Below are 22,098 nucleotides of genomic sequence, written 5' to 3' on the forward strand. Positions count from 1 at the left end.
TTCCTTCAACGCCGCAGTGTTGACCAAGTTTGTTTAGCGAACCTGAGCCTCTGTTACTACTAGAACCTTTGCTTCTAAAGAGAACCCCAATTCTAACCTGCCTCTGTCTTCTCGCTCCTAGGAAACCTTTCTCTCGTGTGAAGCTCTGGATGATCTTACCCTCTTACCTGCCTGCCTGCCCTAGAGAGCCAAACCTGAAGATCTCACTCTGGAATCCACCTGCTACTCTCAGGGAAAGAGCTTATCACCCAAACCAAGGTCTGTCACTAAAAAGTCAGAAGCTAGACGCTGCTGCTGCTGAGCAGTCTGCTGAACCAACAGTCTCTGGACCCAACCGGTTCCCTCTCTCAGAGAAGAAAGCCTGGACCTTGTCAAGGTATTTTCAGAAACATCAGAAAATTCAACAACTCATCTGTTAACCTGGCTAATCAAACTATCCGCCTGAGAATCCTGCCCTGACCTGTTTCCAGAATCAGTTCATGTTAACTTTGTGCAAACCTTTAATAAACTCTGTTGAACTTTTTTATCAGTCTCCAAGTGGTGTTCTGCATGTGGGTTTGATTCCTAAACCAACCATGACAGTTTGTAGATGTATTTGTAAGGTTGTAGGCTTGCCATACAAAAAACATAACAACTAAATCTCAAGTTACCTAGAAGAAGCCGATCAACAGTCATATTTAATTATAAATTATATTCATAAGGTAGAAAGAAATAGAAAAGAATAGTAGGATAAGTGTAATAACACAGCAGAGATTTGTAAATGTGTGTACATGTTGCAATAATGCATTCAATTGACTTTGGGTTTTCTATCAAGAAACACCGTGGAATTCTTTGATGATCATGTTTGGGAATAAAGGTTCCTTCAGTGACCTAAGTTTCCTGATCACATTGTGGTATCAGCAGAAACAGGTTTATCATAGTTTCTTAATAAAATAGTGTCTATTTCCTGAACTTTTGCAGATTTTTTTTAACACTCGAATTCAAATGAAAATAAGGTTATTACATTTTCCTTCTTACATAAAGATATTAAATGTATAAAAAAATGCACTCTATCATAGCAGGAATTATACAGGGATTTTTTTCTCTTTAAATACCTTAAAGTAATCTAACTGGACATTTTAGAGTTCATCAATCTGTACCTCCATGTACCATAGTCCTTTTGAAACACTAAAACCCACATTTATTTATTTATTTTTGATGGGTTCACTTGGGCATCATAAGAGATTTAAAATAAGACACAAAAATATATAGGTATTTGCATGGAAGTGTTCAAGAAAAATAGAATGAAGCATCTTTTGGATTATGAAGCATGTACATTTAGTCAGATCTTTTTACAACAAGTGTAATGCTAGCAGTTGGCAGCAGAGGCTGCTCTTCTTCTATATTTACTAATGAGACACTTTCCATCTAATTTAAGAGTTAAAAAGAACTAACGACCTGTTTTGGTGTCCCCTGGAAAATGGAAAAACACGTAATTACTTCCTAAAAGGAAGGTTCTCTTTGAAATGGTTTTATTTGACCGGATACAATTTTTTAATGAAAGTGAAAACATTTCATGTCAACCTGCATAACAGAGCTACAGCCATGCACATGGGGCGTCACTGTGTTACCATAGAAACTAATGCTTTCTTTTTCATTGGAGGGAAGAGGCCATCCCAGTCTCAATTATGTCCACCCACCTTCAACCAAGGCGTGCTCCACAGCTGCAAGTGTTACTTCATTGGGAGTGACAATTGATAGTTAAGGGTTAAGTTAAGCAAAGGGGGCGTTTTGGGATTGGGCCAATATATGCATGGGGGCAAGACTAAAAGCAGAGCTCAGCCACATCTAGTAAAATCCACCAGAGCTAACCAACTCATCATGTTTGCTTCTATAATTCTTTTTTTCCTCTCAATTTTATTCCTCTTATTCCATCTCAAATCTAAAAGACCAAAGAATTTTTCACCAGGACCCCCGACTCTACCCCTTATTGGGAACCTTTTACATCTTGGCCAGGAGAACCCTCTAGAAGACCTTGAGAGGGTAAGACATTTTTTTAACACAATTTTGATCTTAAAAATGTGGTAGCTTTATTTCTATGCAAACTCCATCCATCCATCTTCCCCCGTTTATTTTGTGGTGGGGCCGGTGCCTATCTCCGGAAGTCTATGGGCAAGAGGCAGGGTACACCCTGGACAGGTCACAAGTCTGTCCCAGGGTATCACAGATACACATGAAGACATACAACCATGCACACATATACTCACATCTACGGAAAATTTAGAGAAGCCCTAACAGTCATGTTTTTGGACTATGGGAGGAAGCCGGGGTACCCAGAGAGAAACCGCACATGCACATGTGGACCATACAAACTCCATGGAGAAAGACCCCAAGGCAGAAATGCAATCCGAAACATTCTTACTGCAATGCAACATGCAAACTCATGTACTGTTAATAGTGTATGGTTTGAAAATATAACTTCTTCCTGCTTCAACAATGTAGTTGATAGATTTAAGGATAAGATTCCTTGCAGTCTAAGAAACTCTCTCTAAACCCACTGGAGGTAACCCAACACAAGGCATAAAGTTTATGTACCAGTATTAGTGTTTCCTCTGCTGAATAAAGAGCGATTGCATAGTAAGGCAGTACAGAGCTCACTGCACTCATTCTTGATAAATCTTCAGTTTGTTCAGACTGTTTCAGTGACAGACTGTTTCAGTGACAGTGACATTTTTTCCAAAGGATGTATGTTTCTTATCTTTGCTCAGTAAAAATGATCTTTATTGCTGCAAAAAAAACATGATATCTGACACTGACCTAGCCAAGCACACATCCAAAACACTTGGCATGTTTCCAACAGTGTCTACAAGTCAGGGGTGTTTTCTTTTCCGTTTCCTTTATGAACTAATAAATAGGTGGATATAGCCTATCTGATTAATGTAGCCGGTCTTTACCGATTTTTTTTTCAGGCTTTAGAGCTTTCCAAAAGAAATTTCATATTAAAATGTTTTTCTTTTGTCAGATGATTGTTCTTCTTTCCATCTGCTTCTACAAAGTTTTTTTCAGACCTCTATCTTAAGCTTTGGTTTGTTGCAAGTGAACCTCTGCACTGATACTGTTTGAACACATTTATTTATTTAGAGTTATAATTTACAATAAACGGCTAAACTTTTTTTCCACACATTATTTATTATACTTATTTTTATTTAGGCACGTGGCAGAACAGAACAATATCAGAGAATCTCTAAACTCAATGCGATGTTCTAGCTGAAATGCAGCATGATACATTACCTTTACCATACATTTTTAAAGATTATTGTTGAAATGACCCAGCCTATTATGTGTTGTTTCTTACCAGCTCAGACTCTCATATGGAAATGTCTACAGCCTGTTTATTGGTTCCAAACCAGCTGTGGTTGTCAGTGGGCTAAAGGCCATGAAGGAGGCGATAGTGGTGAAGGGTGCTGAATATGCTGGAAGACCACAAGACATGTTTGTAAATGATGTCACAGAGAATAAAGGTAAGAATTACATCACATGGTCCCCATCCGGATTTTAGGTTCACCTATTGGGTCATCCGGTAATCCCGCGACCGGCCACCAGTGCCGTCCGGTCCTCGGTCCTGAGATTATTGGATGTGAGAGTTATGTGTGAATGTGCTTCCGTGTTTTATTTAATATTTTTCTCTTTCTTCCTCTTCACAGAGACTGTGTGTTGCCAGTGGGGGCACTAGAAAGGGAAGGTGTGAGACTGTATTTTTTTTTTGTATTTGTCAGGTTGGGGTCTGAACAGCTCCCTCTCCCAAGAACATCTCATGTCTCTGCTAAGTGCAGAGCCCATTTCCCCCCATCCTCGCCGGTGCTGGTGGTGGTGGTGTGCTTGGTGTTTGGGGGGTGGAATCCCGGGCGGGTACTGGCTTATTCCTAGTGGCTGCTCCGCGGGCCTGGCTCCCCGGGGCCCGGCCACTTCAGGGTGGCTGGCTGCCGACGGAGCCCACGGACTCCTCCCCACAGCTCCCGGTTCCGGTGGCTGGGGGTTTTCCTCGGGGTCGTCTCCCCTCCTTCCCTAATGGGGGGTCGGATTTCCTGGGTTGGCCCCTCCTGGGCCTTTGCTCTTTGGGTCCCTTTGGGCGTCCAGGGCTTCAGGTCCCTGGCGCTCATCTCGGTACTCTGGAGGGGTACGTCTTCGGCTCTTCTTTTCCATTGGATAAACTTTACATGCACAAGTAAACTGTCACAAACAACTACAGGTGCTTGGTTCCGGGTACTTAGAGATTTACTTTCATACAGGAAGCCCATATTCGTATCTTCAGCTACCACAGTATACATGTCAGATTAAATAATACTACTTATACTTCAGCGATAGTTTCAAGGTGTTACTTTATTTCACCTCTTATACTATATCCGTTGGTTGTGCTGTTTCTTTTACATCTTTGGAGGTGATGAAGCAGACTGAGGATGTTTTATCATTATCATTGTACGTTATAATGGATATTTGAAATTTGAAGATGGCAACAACATCAGAGATGCGCAAAATGACAGCAGCATGTTATTTAACTGACTATGGTTTATATAATTACATTTGCTTTTATTTGTTCATGCTCCTGGTGGTTGTCGCCTTCATTCCAGTCTCTATTCACATGAGTAAAGTTTTTGTTCACATTACAATAAAAGAAAAAGGAAATGGAAAAAAAGTTCGGTATTCATTCTTTTCCTGCTTTGTGTGTCAACTGTCATGGTTGGTAGGTGAAAGAGCGTATGGCGGCAAAAGCCGCTGAAGGTTGTTGTTTTGATTCACAGCCAAAACTCTTTTGGTCTCCTCATTTTCAAGGACTTGAAAGGACCCAGTTCAGGTAGACCATGTCCTTGGAAAACGCAGCCCATAAATTCGAACATGAACGTCTCCCCCCCACCGCTTCTCCCCCCCAACAGTACGGCGAGCGTTACGGGACAAAATGTCTTCCACGACGTCAGAATCACCTACCTTCTCAAGTGATGAGGTTTGTTTACATAGATAATTTTACAGATAGTATTTCATTAGTCTGTGTAGGGTATAGATTTCATGTAGACTTACGATAATAAATATACCCGTTATTTAAGTCGTTGTGACGTTTTGGTGAGCTGCTTTGCATGGTGATATAAACAGACGAAGTAATTGTAGTCATTAGTTTAACAGCGAGATTGTGTTCGCTGGAAGAATATATATTCCCCGTTTACAGAGTCCAAGTCATGTTTGTGGCACGGGGGTTACAAGGCGAGGAAGAGGGAGAGGAAGAGGGCGAGGGCAGAGAGGCCGGGGTGGGCGTGCAGCTAGGGCCAGGCGAGGGAGGGGTGCCAGCGGGGTGAGAGCAGAGGAGGAAAGGCTTGAAGATCTCCAAAGGAGCCGGAGAGAAGTAACCGAGGTATATATCCAGAAAATTATTTCACAGAAAATTACTGAATCATTATCTGTGAAACGTCAGGGACGTTGCTGAATAAGTATACTGGAGAGTAACAGCATCATCACGCAGCATGTTATTGTTTTAGACAGGTCTGAGCATCCTGTACTCCAAAAACTGCAGTGATATTAGACAATTGTGTGTGTAGGATTAATTACCTGTCCAAGAGAAAACTGGCAACTTGAGCGTCACTTTGAAAACCTTTTTCCTCCATCAGTGACTTCCATCGTGTAAATGCCGTGCCAATGTTGATCCGTGTTTTTTGTCGTTTCTTGTCACGCTTGCGTTTATTCTCGTCGTGTTTCCGCTTCTTAGATGACGGGGGTTCGGTGTCCGCCGCTTTTCGTTGTGATACAGAGTAGGCATGATCCTCCATTCGTCTGATGTTTGGCCACACAGTGCCAAACAGTTTGCAAAGTCACTCACGCCTGCCGCCTTGTTCACCTTTCTTGTTACTGAGGCGCAGTATACCTGCTTCTTCTTCTTCTTTGGTTTCAGGCAGACTAAACGCTTCTCAGGCATAATACTGCCATCTACTGTTCAGTACCGTCTCAGTTAATCTCTCTCAACTTGCCGTAGTTATTTTCGAGCGTAATGGGAGATCTCGCAATCGCTAGTTTGTTGCCTCTGCGCTTGCCGTAGCGCAAAGATGGAGCAAAGATGGCGAGACCCGCTCCTATGTAATTATAAATAACGAATTCTAAGGCAACACAAATATTATGGTTAAAAGGCGTAGCTCATAGGTGATGATAAATAACATAGTTATGTATAATATATAAAATTTCTGACTTTATATGCCTGTAATTATTACACACTGTAGCTTTAAATCTGAGAGAAGAAACAAAGATTTGAGAGAGAAGAGAAAATATTTGAGAGAGAGCGCATGTTTTGAGTGTGAGCATTATAAGTTTTGAGTGCAAGAAGATGAAATTCTTTTCTCAAATTGAAATTATGTGCTCTTGCATTATGGCAGGATAATTCTGCCATAACAGAGTAAATTGAGAAAGAGGAGCAGGGAACTTTTTGGATGATCATGCAAAGTATGGAGCACATACAGTTGCAGAAGGAACCAGCAGTTATGAATGGAAACCAGAGCATTTATTTACTGAGCGATGGGTGGATAATGACAGGATTTAGCTGAGCTAGGTAATTGTGTAACAGCTGCTATAAAAAGCACAGGAAGACTGAGAAGCAGAAAATGCTTAACACAGAAATAACAAAATACAGGCCTAAAGGTGCATTCACATAAGGGCATTCACTAAAAAGTTGACTTTATTAAGCCATTTCGACAAACATCTGCACAACTTGAAACACAAAAGCAAGAGCACATTAAGAAAAACACAAGTGACAATATCACCACCTTGTGAATGGAGAGCCATTGTAACTGTTTTTATTCTGTCCTGTATGTTCTTTGATCTCTTATAAGACATTTATGTATAGAAACCATATTTTGTGTGTTGAACTATTTTTGCTGTGTTCCCACATTTGTTTCAGGAGTGGTTCTGGCAGATTAAGGCTCGACATGGAAAGAACATCGACGCTTTGCTCTGATGACCCTAAGGAACTTTGGTCTTGGAAAAAAGTCAATGGAAGACAGGATTAATGAGGAGATTCAATACACAATAAAAACACTAGAACAGAGCCAAGGTATTTCATCTGTGGGTCCACTAGAGTTTGTGTTGTATTTAATTCCTGGAACATGTATTCTAGGACTTCCTGATCAGAGATGATCTACTCAAAACGAGAGTTGTTGTTCTCTCAAATTCAAGTGTGTGTGCTCAGAGCATTATTGAATACTGTGTTTTTCTTGGTGGAGGTGTTGAATGGGTTGCATTTTTTTTGTTGTCCAAACAAACAAAGATCATCTCTTATAAATTCACATTCTTATTGAAAACTGATGAATCTGTTTTGGACTATTGTGATTCCTACAGGTGGCATACTGAGTCCACAGGTTATGTTCCATAACGCAGCCTCCAACATCATCTGCCAAGTTCTGTTTGGCGCACGCTATGAGTACAATGATGAGTCGATGAAAGTTATTGTCCGGTGCTTCACAGAGATTGCCAAGATGGCCAATGGACCATGGGCTATGGTGTGTTCAATTCCATTTCTGATCTGAAAGCACGAAATTATACACTTCATACAATCCCTCTTCCCATGACAAAGAAATGGTTCTACATTAAGTTTATGATTCAGTCCTAACAGATATCTTCTGCTAAAACAAAGCTTTATTTGTCTAACATCTTTCTGAAATGGGCTTTCAGACTCAGGTGATCACTTATAGGCCTTCTATGTGTCCATCTTAAAAAAAAATTGTAAAATTGCACAAAACTAGAACTTGAACTTCCATTTTCAATTCACTCTTTTTGGAATAATAAAAGTAAATGTATCCATGATGCTAACAAGCTAGTGGCTAATAGCCTGTCACAATGTAACGTCAAAAGGACAAATCTAACATTTGGTGAAGATCCTTCCCTATCTGCCACTGAGGTTGTTAGGGTTGGAACATTGGTTACAGTAATTGTATTGTTGTAAATTGTTAAAGGAGAAATATGTTTTTATCTGTTTATATTTTAATTCTTATCTTAAGACAAGTAGGGCTGGCATAAGAAGGGTCCAAACCATTTATAGCAGGGTCTTTAGACCCCGTTCTCTCACTGCTGTTAAGCTACAGATAGGTTTCCTCCTTGGGTTGAGAGGCCTGGCTGTACCCCAAGATAAAATTTGTTCATAGCAGCTGATGTAAAATAAACCAGACTTTGCAGGTCATGAGAATAAACTAATGACTTCTGTTTACAGGTGTACGACTCTCTTCCAATAACTCGCAGCCTGCCACTGCCCTTCAGAAGAGCCTTTAAAAATTATAAGGTAAAAGGAAAAAACTTTAACCAAGTAGACCCTTTATTAGTTTATTTTCATTTCAATTTCCATGTTATTTATTATTTGAGCAGTTAGTCTGCTCCATCTATAGATCTATAATCCCAAATGATTTTCATTTTCTATTGTTACAACTGTCACTATTCCCTCAGGGCCATATACCTGCTCTACTCTATTAAAAAGGTCAAAATATCATTTTTTGATTGAAAAAACACAATGATTCATTTGATGAACTAATGAATGTAACATCCATTAAATGTATGGACTTAATTATTTCAAACATTTTATTTAAAAGGCAGACTTCTCTTTTTTCTGTTTTCATATACAGTGGGTTAAATAAAATAAAAAGTAAAAAAAAAAACATACAAATTTTAATCACTAAATATATATTTCTAAAGGTGCTATTGACACACATTTTTACCAGATCTCTGTAACTATTCATGCATTCCACACTTCCAGAAGAATCAAACCATACTGTAGATGTCCAGAAATGAAGTAATTTGTAATAAAGTGAAATTACACAGGAAAAAAGTATTGAACACATTTACTGAAATCTTCAAGATGCCTCTTGTATGGAGAATTTAGTCTCATGTTTTTCTCAGGTGTGATTTTGGCCCATTCTTCCACTCAAATAAACAGTCTTCAAATTTTGAAGGTTTTGTCTCTGATCTTTTGCTCTTTCCATAGTGTTTCTATTGGATTCATGTCAGGTGATTGACTGTGCCATTCTAGCAGCTTTTTTTTCTTTTCTGAAACCAATTGAGTTTCCTTGGGTCATTGTTTGCTGAAATTGCCACCCAGGTTTCATCTTCATCATCCTGGTAGATGGCAGCAGATGCATTTTTTTTTATAAAGAATGTCTCCATTCATCCTTCAATCATTTGAAGTTTGCTAGTACTATATACAGAAAAAACAGCCCTACGCCATAATGACCCCACCTCCAAATTTCACTGCTGGTATGGTGTTTTTGGCGTGACGTGATGTGCCATTTGACCTCCAAACATGATGTGTATTATGGTATCCAAATAGTTCCATTTTGCTCTCATCTGACAAGAATATATGTTCCGAGTATTTTACAGGATGGTCTATGTTATGCAGCAAACTAACTTTATAACTAAAGCTTCAACGTGTCTTTTCAGCAATGGAGTCTTGAGTGGTGGGCATGCATACAGACTATGGCAGTTGAGTGCGTTGTTTATTGTTTTCTTTTAAAAGATTGTACTAATTCGTAGCCTTTCTGAAGCTCTCCACAAGTGATACAGGTCCTTCTCAAAATATTAACATATTGTGATAAAGTTCATTATTTTCCATAGTGTAATGATAAAACTTGAACATTCATATATTTTAAATTCATTTCACATCAACTGAAATAATTTAGGTCTTTTGTTGTCTCAATTTACCGGTAGATGATTTTGGCATACAGCTCATGAAAACCCAAAATTCCTATCTCACAAGATTAGCATATCATGAAAAAGGTCTATGAATGATCTATGCACCTAATGTCTGAATCCAAAAAAAATAACTCTAAACACCTGCCAAAGATTCCTGAGGCCTTTCAAACTCCCAGCCTGGTTCATCACTCAAAACTCCAAACATGGGTAAGACTGCCAACCTGACTGCTGTGCAGAAGGCCATCATTGACACCCTCAAGCAAGAGGATATGACACAGAAAGATATTTCTAAACAAATAGGCAGTTTCCAGGGTGCTGTGTCAAGGCACCTCAGTGGGAAGTCTGTGGGAAGGAAAAAGTGTGGCAGAAAATGCTGCACAATGAAAAGAGGTGACCGGACCCTGAGGAAGATTGTGGAGAAGGGCTGATTCCAGACCTTGGAGGACCTGCGGAAGCAGTGGACTGACTCTGGAGTAGAAACATCCAGGGCCACCGTGCACAGGCGTGTGCAGGATATGGGCTACAGGTGCCACATTCCCCAGGTCAAGCCACTTTTGAACCAGAAACAGCGGCAAAGGCGCCTGACCTGGGCAACAGAGAAGCAGCACTGGACTGTTACTCAGTTTTGCAGGTCATTTGGAAATCAAGGTGCCAGAGTCTAGAGGAAGACTGGGGAGAAGGAAATGCCAGAAGTCCAGTGTCAAGTACCTACAGTCAGTGATGTTCTGAGGTGCCATGTCAGCTGCTGCTGTTGGTCCACTGTGTTTTATCAAAGGCAGGGTCAATGCAGCTATCAGGAGATTTTGGAGCACTTCATGCTTCCATCTGCTGAAAAGCTTTATGGAGATTAAGATTAAATTTTTTAGCATGACCTGGTACTTGCTCACAATGCCAAACCACTGGTAAATGGTTTACTGACCATGGTATCACTGTGCTGAATTGGCCTGCCAACTCTCCTGACCTGAACCCCATAGAGAATCTGTGGGATATTCTGAACAGAAAGTTGAGAGACGCAAAAGGATTCCCGACCAAGTATTGAGTGCATACTGTACATTGATACTTTTTTCTATCAAAAATACTTTTCTCTTATTGGTTGGACGAAATATGCTTATTTTGTAATATAGGAATTTTGGGTTTTCATGAGCTGTATGCCAAATCATCCGTATTAAGACAATAAGACCTGAAACATTTCATTTAGTGTGCAATGAATCTAAAATATATGAATGTTCAGGTTTTATCATTACATTATGGAAAATAATTAACTTCATCACAATATGCTAATATTTTGAGAAGGACCTGAATTTGGCTTTTGGACAATTCTTCTGATAATTCGTTTCCCTCCTCTGTCATTAATCTTGCGAAGAGCACCTGGTTGTGGTCGGTTTATGGTGAAATTATGTTCTTTTCACTTTTATGGCCCCAACAGTGCTCACTGGAGCATTCAGAAATCCTTCTGTAACCAATGCCTTAATTGCAACAAGGTTGAGAAAGCTCTTTACTTTTACCCACCGTGAGATGTTTGTGTGATAACAGAGACACCTTTTTAAATGCCATCATTTGTGACTCAACACTGTCATGTTGGGTTCAAGGCGTCTAACCCACATGCAGAAAAACACTCTTAAGACAGGGAAAAAGTTCAATGATTTATTTACAATATTTACAAAGGAATAGATGCATGGGTTCTGGGTTCTGGTCACGGGAGGAACACCACTGAGGAGGACAGAGCAGTTAGAATGGATCCAGGAAATTTGCATTTTACTGATGGTGGGGATAAATACCTGCTCAGAGAGGATTCTGGTCAGCAGGGGGGGAACCTTGTGAGTCCAGAGGCTAGTCGGCAGGCAGAGGGCTGAGGGCAGAGGCAGAGACTGAGACTGAGTGCAGGCAGGCAGATTCCAGGCAGAGATTTCTATCTCCAGAGTTTCAGGTTTCCAGGCATCTGTGAGGCAGGGAGAAACAGGGTCAGACACTCTGGCAGGGAAGTGTCAGCCTCCTCCTCCTTAAATAGGTCTTCTTAATGAGGAGACAGGAAACAGGTGTGTAGGAGCAGCTCATGCCCTCAAGAAGGAAGATCTCCGGCGCCCTCTGGTGGAGAAAGTGGACAAGCCTCCAGATCCCAACAGTACCCCCCCCTCAACCACCGCCACCTGGCGGTCCAAAGGAACAAGAGGGTAGAGAGGAATGGTAGTCAGAAATTAAAGCAGGGTCTAAAATAAATGAACCAGGAATCCAGGTTGCCTTCCCAGTCGCCCCGACGACGGGAGTCTACGATCCGGCGAATGGTGTAAGCAGGATGCCCATCAATGTCACGGGGGGGAGGAGGGGAGTCGGAAGGAGGGCAAAGCGGACTGGTCAGGACGGGTTTGATCTGATAAACGTGGAAGGATCCGGAGAGAAGGAGGGAGATGCAGGCGGACAGCAGAGGGATTAATGACAGATTCGATCTTGTAAGGGCCAATGTAACGGGGGGACAACTTTTTAGACATGTATTTCAACTAGGGGTGGGTATTGGCAAAGAAGTCACGATTCGATTCGAATCACGATTCACATGCCACGATGCGATTCTATCACGATGCATCACGATACTTGAAATATTGCGATGCATTGCAATATTTTCACTGAACACTGTAGTAAAAGGATACAGCCCTTACCAGTGGCTGACTGGCTGGGTATGATCTGGATAGTGTCTTCAATTGATACATAACTGAAAGCAACCGAATTCATACATAGCTGTATTTATTGAAATGACTTTTGGAGGTGTTGCCATGAAAACAAATACTGGACAGAAATATTACTATTACCGGCGTGGACACACTGACAAAAAGATCTTAGGATTCATCAAACTTAAAATAACAAAATAAGGATAATCAGTGCCGTTTACATGGCCTCAGTGGTCCTTCAAACCAATGAAACGAAAACATTAAAATGTTTCAACTTGAAAACTGAAATGATAAAAAAAAAAAAAAAAATTTTTTTTTTTTTTTAATAATCGATTCTTGCCTTCAAGAATCGATGCAGTAGATCACAACAATTAGAATCGCGATGCATCGATATGACGATTATTTTGCACACCCCTAATTTCAACGGTATATCTTTGGTGGAGAGCCAAACCTGCTGCCCTGGTGAGTAGGTGGGAGCTGGACGTCTTCGCAGGGTTAGACAGGTTCACAAAATCAGGGTCTAGATCAGGCAGGCTGGCTCAGGTTTGCTAACCATTACTGGCAAACACTCTGGCAGGAAAGTGCCAGCCTCCTCCTTGTTGGGATCCAGAGGTTTGCCCACCAGAGGGTGCCGTGGATCTTCTCCTGAGAGCCGGCGCTCATCAGAAACAGCTGATCCCTATCTACTGATTAAGGATCTCTCCCTATTTAAGCTGAGTGAAAGCTCCCCTCTGAGCTGGATTGCTGTCCTTGCTATGGAAGCAAACCTGAGCCACCCTGCCTGTTAGAAACCTGTGAACCTGTAAGTCTGTCAACCTGTTCATCTGTAAACCTGAACCTGACCTGCTCTGTCTTCTCTGCCTCCCAGGAGGGAGACCTGTGTTTGCCAATAAATATTGGACTTTATTCCTGCCTGTGTGTTCTGTTGAGTTCTGCATCTGGGCTAGTAAACCTGCTACATCATGACACTCCTCCTTAAATAGGTCTTCTTAATGAGGAGACAGGAAACATGTGTGTAGGAGCAGCTCATGCCCTCAGGAAGGAAGATCTCCGGCGCCCTCTGGTGGAGAAAGTGGACAAGCCTCCAGATCCCAACAAACACACTGATATTAATTGGACAAGGGGCAGGATTACTTTCTAATTTATGAGGGATTGCAGCTGGTGTCTTGGCTTTCCATGCTTTTTTGCACCTCCCTTTTTTTATTTGTTCAATAACTGTGCCTATCCACATTATTACACATAACTTAATTTCTGGACATCTATAGTTTGATTTCTTTGTGTAAGTGGACTGTATGGAAAGTTACAGTCATCTGGTGAAAATGCCATGTCAGTAGCACATCTAGCTACGTAAACATTTACTGAGGAAAATTGTGGCGTGTTCAATACGTAATTCATTCACTGCATATACACATATAAATATATATTTTTTTCTTTAGACTTGTCAGAATATTGTCATGGAATTGGTGACTGAGCACAAGAAGACCAGAGTTCCTGGAGAGCCTCGAGACTTTTTAGACTGCTATCTGGATGAAGTGGATAAGGTGATGAGGACCAACTCTTACAATTTTGAAACCTTTTAGTCTAGCTGAACTATGTGGGTCAATAATCAATATCTACAATATTGATATTATAGAGCATATTTAGTATTTTTGCAATGCAGAAAAAGTATTATTTTTATACCTTTTTTTTTTTTTTAGATCTGCCAGTGATAAGACTTGTTTGATGGTGGTGAGAATGAATTCAGTTTAGTTGGATTGTTCCCTATTCAAATAATTTAGTTTTCTCTTGGGCATCTTTATTCGACTATATTCCAAAATAATGTAAAATCACTGAAGAATTTGAATGTTGGGTACTCACATTGGAGCATTTTTACAGTATTATTCAAGTCAACCAAAACTTTCATCTGGTATTACTTTATCCTACATTGTTCACTCTCCTTTTTTGCAGAGAGGCAATGATGGTTCTTCGTTTTCAGAGGAATTTCTTACAAACTACATACTAGATCTTCACTTTGCTGGGACAGACACCACCTCCAATACCCTGCTGATGGGGTTTCTTTACCTGATGAACTACCCACACATACAAGGTACCCATGAGAATTTAGATTAGTTTTTGCCATGTTTCACTTGTGATCTTCAGATCCAGCAACTTTTGAAAGTATATTTAAAGCTGGAGTTGTCTATACAATAATCTAACCCACTGAAAATAAAATTACAGATAGGATTTTCATTTTATTTGTTTCTCTATATTTGTCACTTGTTTTTGGAAATGTTTTAAAAAATTGGTTAAGACTGATTAATAACAGTCTATTCTTGGTTGTTAAAGTTAAGAAATGATTTCATGATGACCACTGGGCTTTTTGGCAGGAAGTGTAGTCTTTATACTATTTATGATCTTGCTTTTTAAAATACCAATTTCTAACATCACATTTGTGGGTAACAAATCCTGTCGCTACTCTCTTTTCTGCATTTAATTGGAGGAAACAAAAAGAGCAAAGGGGTCAGCAACTGTTAAAGAAACGTTTGCTCAGGGGTAAGAAAAATGAATGATTAAGAAGAAATGACAAATCATGGCTTAAGAGTAAGGGTATGTCAAGGGTGGAGTTTACCTAGAGCCCTTTGGGAGACAGAACAAATCTTTTTAATTGAGATCTAATCTGAGAAAATGTAATGTGGAGAGTTTTTTTTTATTTTTTTATCTTATAACCACAGTTTTAATTATTGTACACTGGAAGTGTTTTAGTGTATGCAAGAGGTTGGTTAGATCATTAGAAAAGAAGACAAAGTTTGACTTTGAATTATTTAATCATCTGATACTTCTATTTCCTTGATCATCTGGCAAATTATTATGCTTCTTGCCATGTATAGGTGATTTAATTATGGTTTGGATTGTACAGTAACATACTGCTAAATTGGATTCCTTAGAACGGTGTCAGAAGGAAATTGACCAGGTACTGCAAGGGAAGGATCGGGCCAGCTTTGAGGACAGACAAAGCATGCCTTATGTACAGGTAGGGAGCATCAACAGATTTCTGTTCTGATTCAGAATCCCATCTACTGTTGCAATAAAGTTCTCAATAGTCAGGGAGCTGATTTTAATAAAGTTTGTATTTGGCTTCCAAAAGGCCAAAAAAGGTTCAACATCCAACACTTAAATCAGAGCTGAATAAACATTTCATTTTCAGGCAAAGACGTAGCTAACATATCAATTGCATAATGGATCTTTAATTCAGTTGGTGAAAAACAACTGACAGTCGGTACCGATGGAGTTATATATACACGTTGTTTTAATGTTCCTTTGCCGTCTAAGCTGAAATCTTTCCTCATGGAAACGCAGTCTTTTTCTCACCGTCAACAACTTAAGCTGCTCTCTCTCCACCACTGTGTCCTCAATGGTAGTTACAGCCCTAAATCAAATTAAACCTTTCATTTGAATGTTTTTAAGTCAATAGTTTTTTGTTAAAGAATCAGTGAGCTAGAGGTCAGTCAGACAAAAACAAAACTGATGATTAAAATGATTAAAAAAAAGAGGTAAGAACATACATTCACATCTTCTTAACAAGGTGATTACTCACTGAGGACAGGATAAATGATTTCAACTGGGAAACAAGTGTAGGGAACAGAAAACACTAATCATCAGATCTAATGGATGAGAATAATAGAACATAACCCAAACTGTTAGAGATACAGTGGTGGATCTAAACAAACAAGGAGGCTGAGAAGCCAAACCTCAAGATTGATGTTCGGTTTAGCAGTACTAGCTTGAAATGAACAGTGTTGTGGGGGAAAAAAGAATCAACTATGCAACCGGTAAAATAAAGGAGATGGTAATTCACTTTGTCTGCATTTTATCCTTCTTTGCAAAAAGAGAACAAGACAATCACAGCAGCCTATGTTGTGAATCACTTGTATTCAATGTCCAGCAGAGATGGGAAGTAACGAAGTACAAATACTTCGTTACTGTACTCAAGTAGATTTTTCTGATATTTTTACTTTACTTTACTACTTATTTTTATGGTGACTTTTTACTTCTACTCCCTACATTTTTACACAAATATCTGTACTTTCTACTCCTTACATTTTAAGAAATTGGCTCGTTACTTTAGTTTTGAATCATTTCAATGCAGTTACCATTATTATTTTTCACGTCATCAATACCAAATTCAATCTAATTGGGACGGAGATCTAGTCCTATTGGCAGACATCCATTTAAAATGTAGGCAACGGCATGAAAAAAGTGGTTTCTACTTTTACTTTTATACTTTAAGTAAATTTACAAGCCTGTACTTTGTTACTTTTACTTGAGTAAAGAAGTTTAATCAGTACTTCCACTTTTACCAGAGTATTTTTTAACACAAGTATCTGTACTTTTACTCAAGTACGGAAAGTGAGTACTTTTGCCATCTCTGATGTCCAGGCAGCTGGGATGCCTTATTCTGTTGTAACACTTTAAGATGTTAAAGTAGGGGTAGGTGCCAGACATGTTCCTCTCACTAAATTAAAACCCAGCAGAAAGCGGCTGTGAAGGTTGTCAGAGCACAGTTAATCAAATCAATTACAGACAGTTGGAGAAATAGTAAAATGTTATGAGTAAACTGAGAACAACAGTCTATAATGTTATGAGAAGGATTATTTTTATTCCAAACACTCCCCAATATGATAAGTACTCCTCTTTCTTAGACACCTTGTAGTATTGCAGCTCTGAGGTCTGAATGAATGCTTTATAAGTAAGTAAATGTAAAGCCAGCTCTCATCAATCTATATGTAAAACGGAATTAAATAAAAGATTGATTTTTTCTCCCCATCACAACACCATGCTTCTCAGCGAATAAGAACCATTGACCTTGTAGACATTCAGATGGAATTAAAGGTTAAATATGGACTACTCCAAAAACATTAGAGGGATGCTTCAACAGACCATGTTTAGCTCAGGATCCAGAACAAGTTTCAATCGAAGAAAAAAAAGGCTACCAAATGCCTTGGTAAAGCTGACCTCTACAAACTCCAACTACAAGCTCCGACACGCTTCACACACGGTTATGCCGAGAGAGGGCCGCTGCAGATGGGCTGTGGTTAGACCTGGCTGCCGTCAGCTTCGGAGCTTTGCTGGTTGCCACGGTCCTCTCAAGTTCGTCACATTTTCTTTTAAATTACGCATTAAATCTGTGAATGGGCCATATAGTGACGCTTAAAAGTATAAGGTTCTCGCCTCAAATGATCTTAAAACGTACTTTTATTGAACAACAGCAACAGAAAAGAGAACATTTAACTTAGTACTCTGAGCTCTGTGAGTTAAGAAGATGGACCGCCAAGCCAACCAATGAGCAGAAGTTGACTCTCTAGGACACACCCCCTCCTCATTTGCATAGAGACAGAAATGCATAGAGAAATGTAAAAAGGGCAGAAAGAAATGTAAAAAGGGCAGAGAGAAATGTAAAAAGGGCATAGAGAAATGTAAAAAGGGCAGAGAGAAATAAACAGCGGCGAAGAAATAACTAAGGTAAAAAAATACAAAGGAAGAATAAAACAGACAAAAATATTATAACATGCACATAAATAAATACTTAAAAATATAAGTAATTAAAAAATAAAGTTGAAGATTATAAAGGACAGAAAAATAAATAAGGTAAATATTACAAAGGCAAATAAATAAAGAAGCTAATTAAGAGTTATATACATTTATGTCTCACTTTTTTGTTGGCAATTAATTGTATGCTTATACATTTATTGAGCATTTATTTATTTCTGTATTTATTTTTAAATATGGCAGAGTTGGTCCTTCATAACTATAGGCATGATAATGATGATTGGAATATCAGGCAAGGTTTCGGGTTATGGAAGTGTAGAAAGACAGTAAATAATGACACCGAGGCAGATACTTAACTTTGTGTTGGTACCATACATTATGTGGAAACAAAAACAATAATACTGACAATATTTACAACCTGCAGAAAAGTTGGTTTTGATATATCACACTTGAGAAAATTCAGTTCCTTAGACTCAGTAGTTCACATAATTTAAATAACAGAATACAGCAACAAATTCAGGAGTACTCAAAGATGAAAGATAAATACTACAACCAAATGAAGAGAAATATAGGATGAGAATGTTATTGTGCAGGTTCTGTTCCAGGTAGTAGCTCGCCATCAATTGACCCACAACTGGCCTGTATTAAATGACCAGGACCCATGGGTTAACCACCTCATTTAATGAACCTAACCTTTAACTCCATCCACAACTTAGACCTAAACCTAATTGCCACGCCAGGAAGAGAACTTTTTCTCATGGGTCCCCGCAAGTAACTGTAAGTCCTCGAAATGTAGCATATTCCTGGGAAATCGTCCCCATAATGTAACAAAAACACGGCCATACACACACAGTGGCCAAATATGATCATAAGCATGAGTTATTTAGACAAAGGGTCTTTGGAATTGACATATTCATTACCAGTTGTCACTGTCTCTACTCATAGGTTCAAGAGGTTTCCCTTTTCTGTTTTTAGTATAGGTGATTGTTTTTTTTTTAATAATAATCAGATAATTTCTTTTCATTCAGGCTGTGATCCATGAAGTGCAGAGGATTGCCAACACAGTTCCTCTCAGTGTTTTCCACTGTACAACTAAGGACACCGAGCTCATGGGATACTCCCTTCCCAAGGTGAGCTTGCCATTACTGATCTGTGTTTGAAAGACAGAAAGCAATGACATTTTGACATACTTTTGATTTATTTGGCCTCAGGGAACAATGATCATTCAGAATCTGACCTCGGTTCTGAGGGAGGAGGGACAGTGGAAATTTCCTCATGAATTCAACCCTGAAAACTTCCTGGATGAACATGGAGAGTTTGTCAAACCAGATGCCTTCATGCCTTTCTCTGCAGGTAAAATGGAAGGAAAAGATTATATTAGATCTGAGGTGATAAGCATAGCTTGTGAACTTGATCTATTTCTTTTTCTCAGGTCCTCGGATGTGTCTCGGAGAAGGTCTGGCTAGAATGGAGCTCTTCCTCTTCACTGTGACTCTGCTGAAGAAGTTCAAGTTCATCTGGCCAGAGGATGCAGGGGAACCAGATTTTACTCCAGTTTTTGGAATCACTCTAACTCCAAAACCTTACAACATGAAGGTCCAACTAAGATCCTCAGAGTGAGGACAGAAGAAATACACTGCATTAAAAGTGCAGTAGCTAGGATATAAAAATTACATTTGTTTAATTGCAGTTTAACAACTTTAAAAATAATTTAATTTAATCTTTTATCTTGCTAGTGTTAAAGTTTCCTGAAATGGGAAACTTTTAACCAATCTGTTTGTATGATTTGATTGAATTGTATTTGTACAATACCTTACAAATAAAGTGTTGTGACTTGGAACTATATGATTACAACTGAATTTGAATCCATTCCAGCCTGCTTCTCCAACTTGACATCAACCTGTGTTTTTTGGTTATTCTATTACTTTATCCTTACTTCTATTACTTTATTTTGCTGCCTCCCAGTCGATAGCCAATTAGCGATACCCCCTATATTTTATTACTACAATATCTTTTAACCCATCATAGCTGATCTGACTATCAAACATTCTTTTTCACTCCTTAACTCTCAGATCAACCACAGCAATATACATAGTTTTAATCAACCTTGCATACATAGTTTTGATGCCGTCAGTGTGAATCTACAATTTTCATAATCATGAAAATAAAGAAAACTCTTTGAATGAGAAGGTGTGTTCAAACATTTGGTCTGTACTGTATATTATATATATGTGTATAGAGAGAGAAAGAACGAGAGATACAGGATGCATGACAGGTTGCATACATTTTTGTCTGGTGACACACATTTGATCTATGATGAAAATTGTAGCCTACAAAGTTGCTGTTGGTAGCTTTAGGAGTGTTTGGTAACGTGGTATACTTTAGTTAAGCTGGTAAGAGTCATGCAACTGGATAGGTTTGTGTTAGTTGTCCAGTTTGATGTTCATTTAAATTTTTTGTGACTTCTTGTCACAACTTTTCATGCACCCTCTGCATTTATAAGTTATGATGAGGTACCCCGCGTCAGTTAAAGTTTAGGAGTTGGAGTCATGCTATCTGAAGAGTTAGCGTTAGTTTTGGAGTTTGAAGTTCATGTAATGCAATAACCAACCAATAAAGAATGTGCTGATTCTAATGAAAATAACCCGAACAGTTGCCCTTCCTTGAACACTCCTTGGGCAAAGCTTCAGAAGAACACTTAAACCCAATCCAAGAAGATGCCTGATAAGAAGAACACCACATCTAGATGATAAAACCTGACCTAGACTCCAGAGAAACATCTTCTACTCCAAGTAACAGGTGCAAAATACAGTCTGTTTCCAAAACAAAGGACAAGGAAGGAGAAACAATACTAAGAATATTGGGATTCCGCTACAAATCTGTTTTGTTGCTCCACACGATGCTGACCCTCAGGAAAATAGCCATTTTCTGGGCAACAGAAAAAGCTCTGAAATCATCCAACTCTCTCCTAAACAACATAATAACAAGCCAGCTGCCAAACCAAGATCATTGATAGTAACTGATAATGTTGTGATTGACATTTTTGCAGCAAGAAAAACACTGAAATAATGAATGTTGGCTGCAGCAAGGTGTCTTACATCTCAACAATGATAACACAGATAACAGAATTACATCCAACTTTGAAGAAACTGGTTATTCAAATTGCAGGACTGAATGAGATTGAATAAGAGAAAGTCAGAAATTTTAAAGAAGAGCCTGATTCATCTGCTCACCACTACGAAACAAATACATTTCAAAATATTCCTTAGTGGCACTATAGGAGGTTTATCAAGCAGGAGATGAAATCTATAGCAGAGTTTCTCATCTCAATACATGGATCAAAACAGCCTGCTCAGCTGCATCTGGTGGCTTATTGATAACTTTATTATTTTCCCTGTTTTCAAAAGACATGGATTCCACCTAAATAGGTCAGGTGCAAAATGTCTGACTTCCAACATGTTCTGTTCGTTGAACAAAGGACAATGTGAATGACAAGCTAATAAAATTTCTCCCTGATGATAAACTTCACCCTGCTGAGGCCTTGGAAAAGGAAAAGCAAGGCAGTGAATAGAAAATAAGGCTGGCTTAAAAAAAAGATGATTAGGACCCAGTCGTTAATGATTTGGAGCACAGTAGCCTCCCCCAAGATTCCGCCAGGCAAGCATGCGATCCAAAAAGAACACCTAAATCCTCTTTTCCTGCCCTTCCACAATCCCTTCACATCACCATCTCTAGTATCCAGCCTAACACTACAACTTAATCTGTCCCCTCAACATGAAACTCCAAATGAACAACTAACTCCTCCCCCTGCCCTTCTAAAACCTCTCCAAAGCGCTATCTCCTGGATCCAGCCCAACACTACTGCTGAATCTGTTCCCCCCCAAACCCCCTCCTCATTTCCTCTTTGCAGGCAAACACTACCTAAAGGGTGCAGAGCTCCGACTCTGTCTGTCCCACATGCAAAGAAAGCTGGCAGTGTTGGAAATCAGGACCATGGAGTTGCTTTTCTGTGATATACTTTCAATCCCAGTGGTAACTTTATCAGAAGTGATCCTCTCTAAGAAATGCTTGGCCTTTAAATGAAGTTAGATGTAAAATCTCCATTTGAATAACTGGCAGAAAGAACAGAGCTAAATGATTAGCAGTAGTAAATTATCCAACTTGAAAAATATAAAATGTGGAGCTCAACCAGCTAGATGGATAATATCAACTAACGTACTTAAACTGG

General features: G+C 39.3%; 1 pseudogene; it reads left to right on the plus strand.

The window, feature by feature from the left end:
- Positions 1–1,757: 1,757 nt before the first annotated feature.
- LOC119787216 lies at positions 1,758–19,713 on the plus strand (annotated as a pseudogene).
- Positions 19,714–22,098: the final 2,385 nt, after the last annotated feature.

This window comes from Cyprinodon tularosa, unplaced genomic scaffold, assembly GCF_016077235.1.
Source record: "Cyprinodon tularosa strain WSP-4 unplaced genomic scaffold, ASM1607723v1 ctg290, whole genome shotgun sequence".
NCBI classification, from domain to species: Eukaryota; Metazoa; Chordata; class Actinopteri; order Cyprinodontiformes; family Cyprinodontidae; genus Cyprinodon; species Cyprinodon tularosa.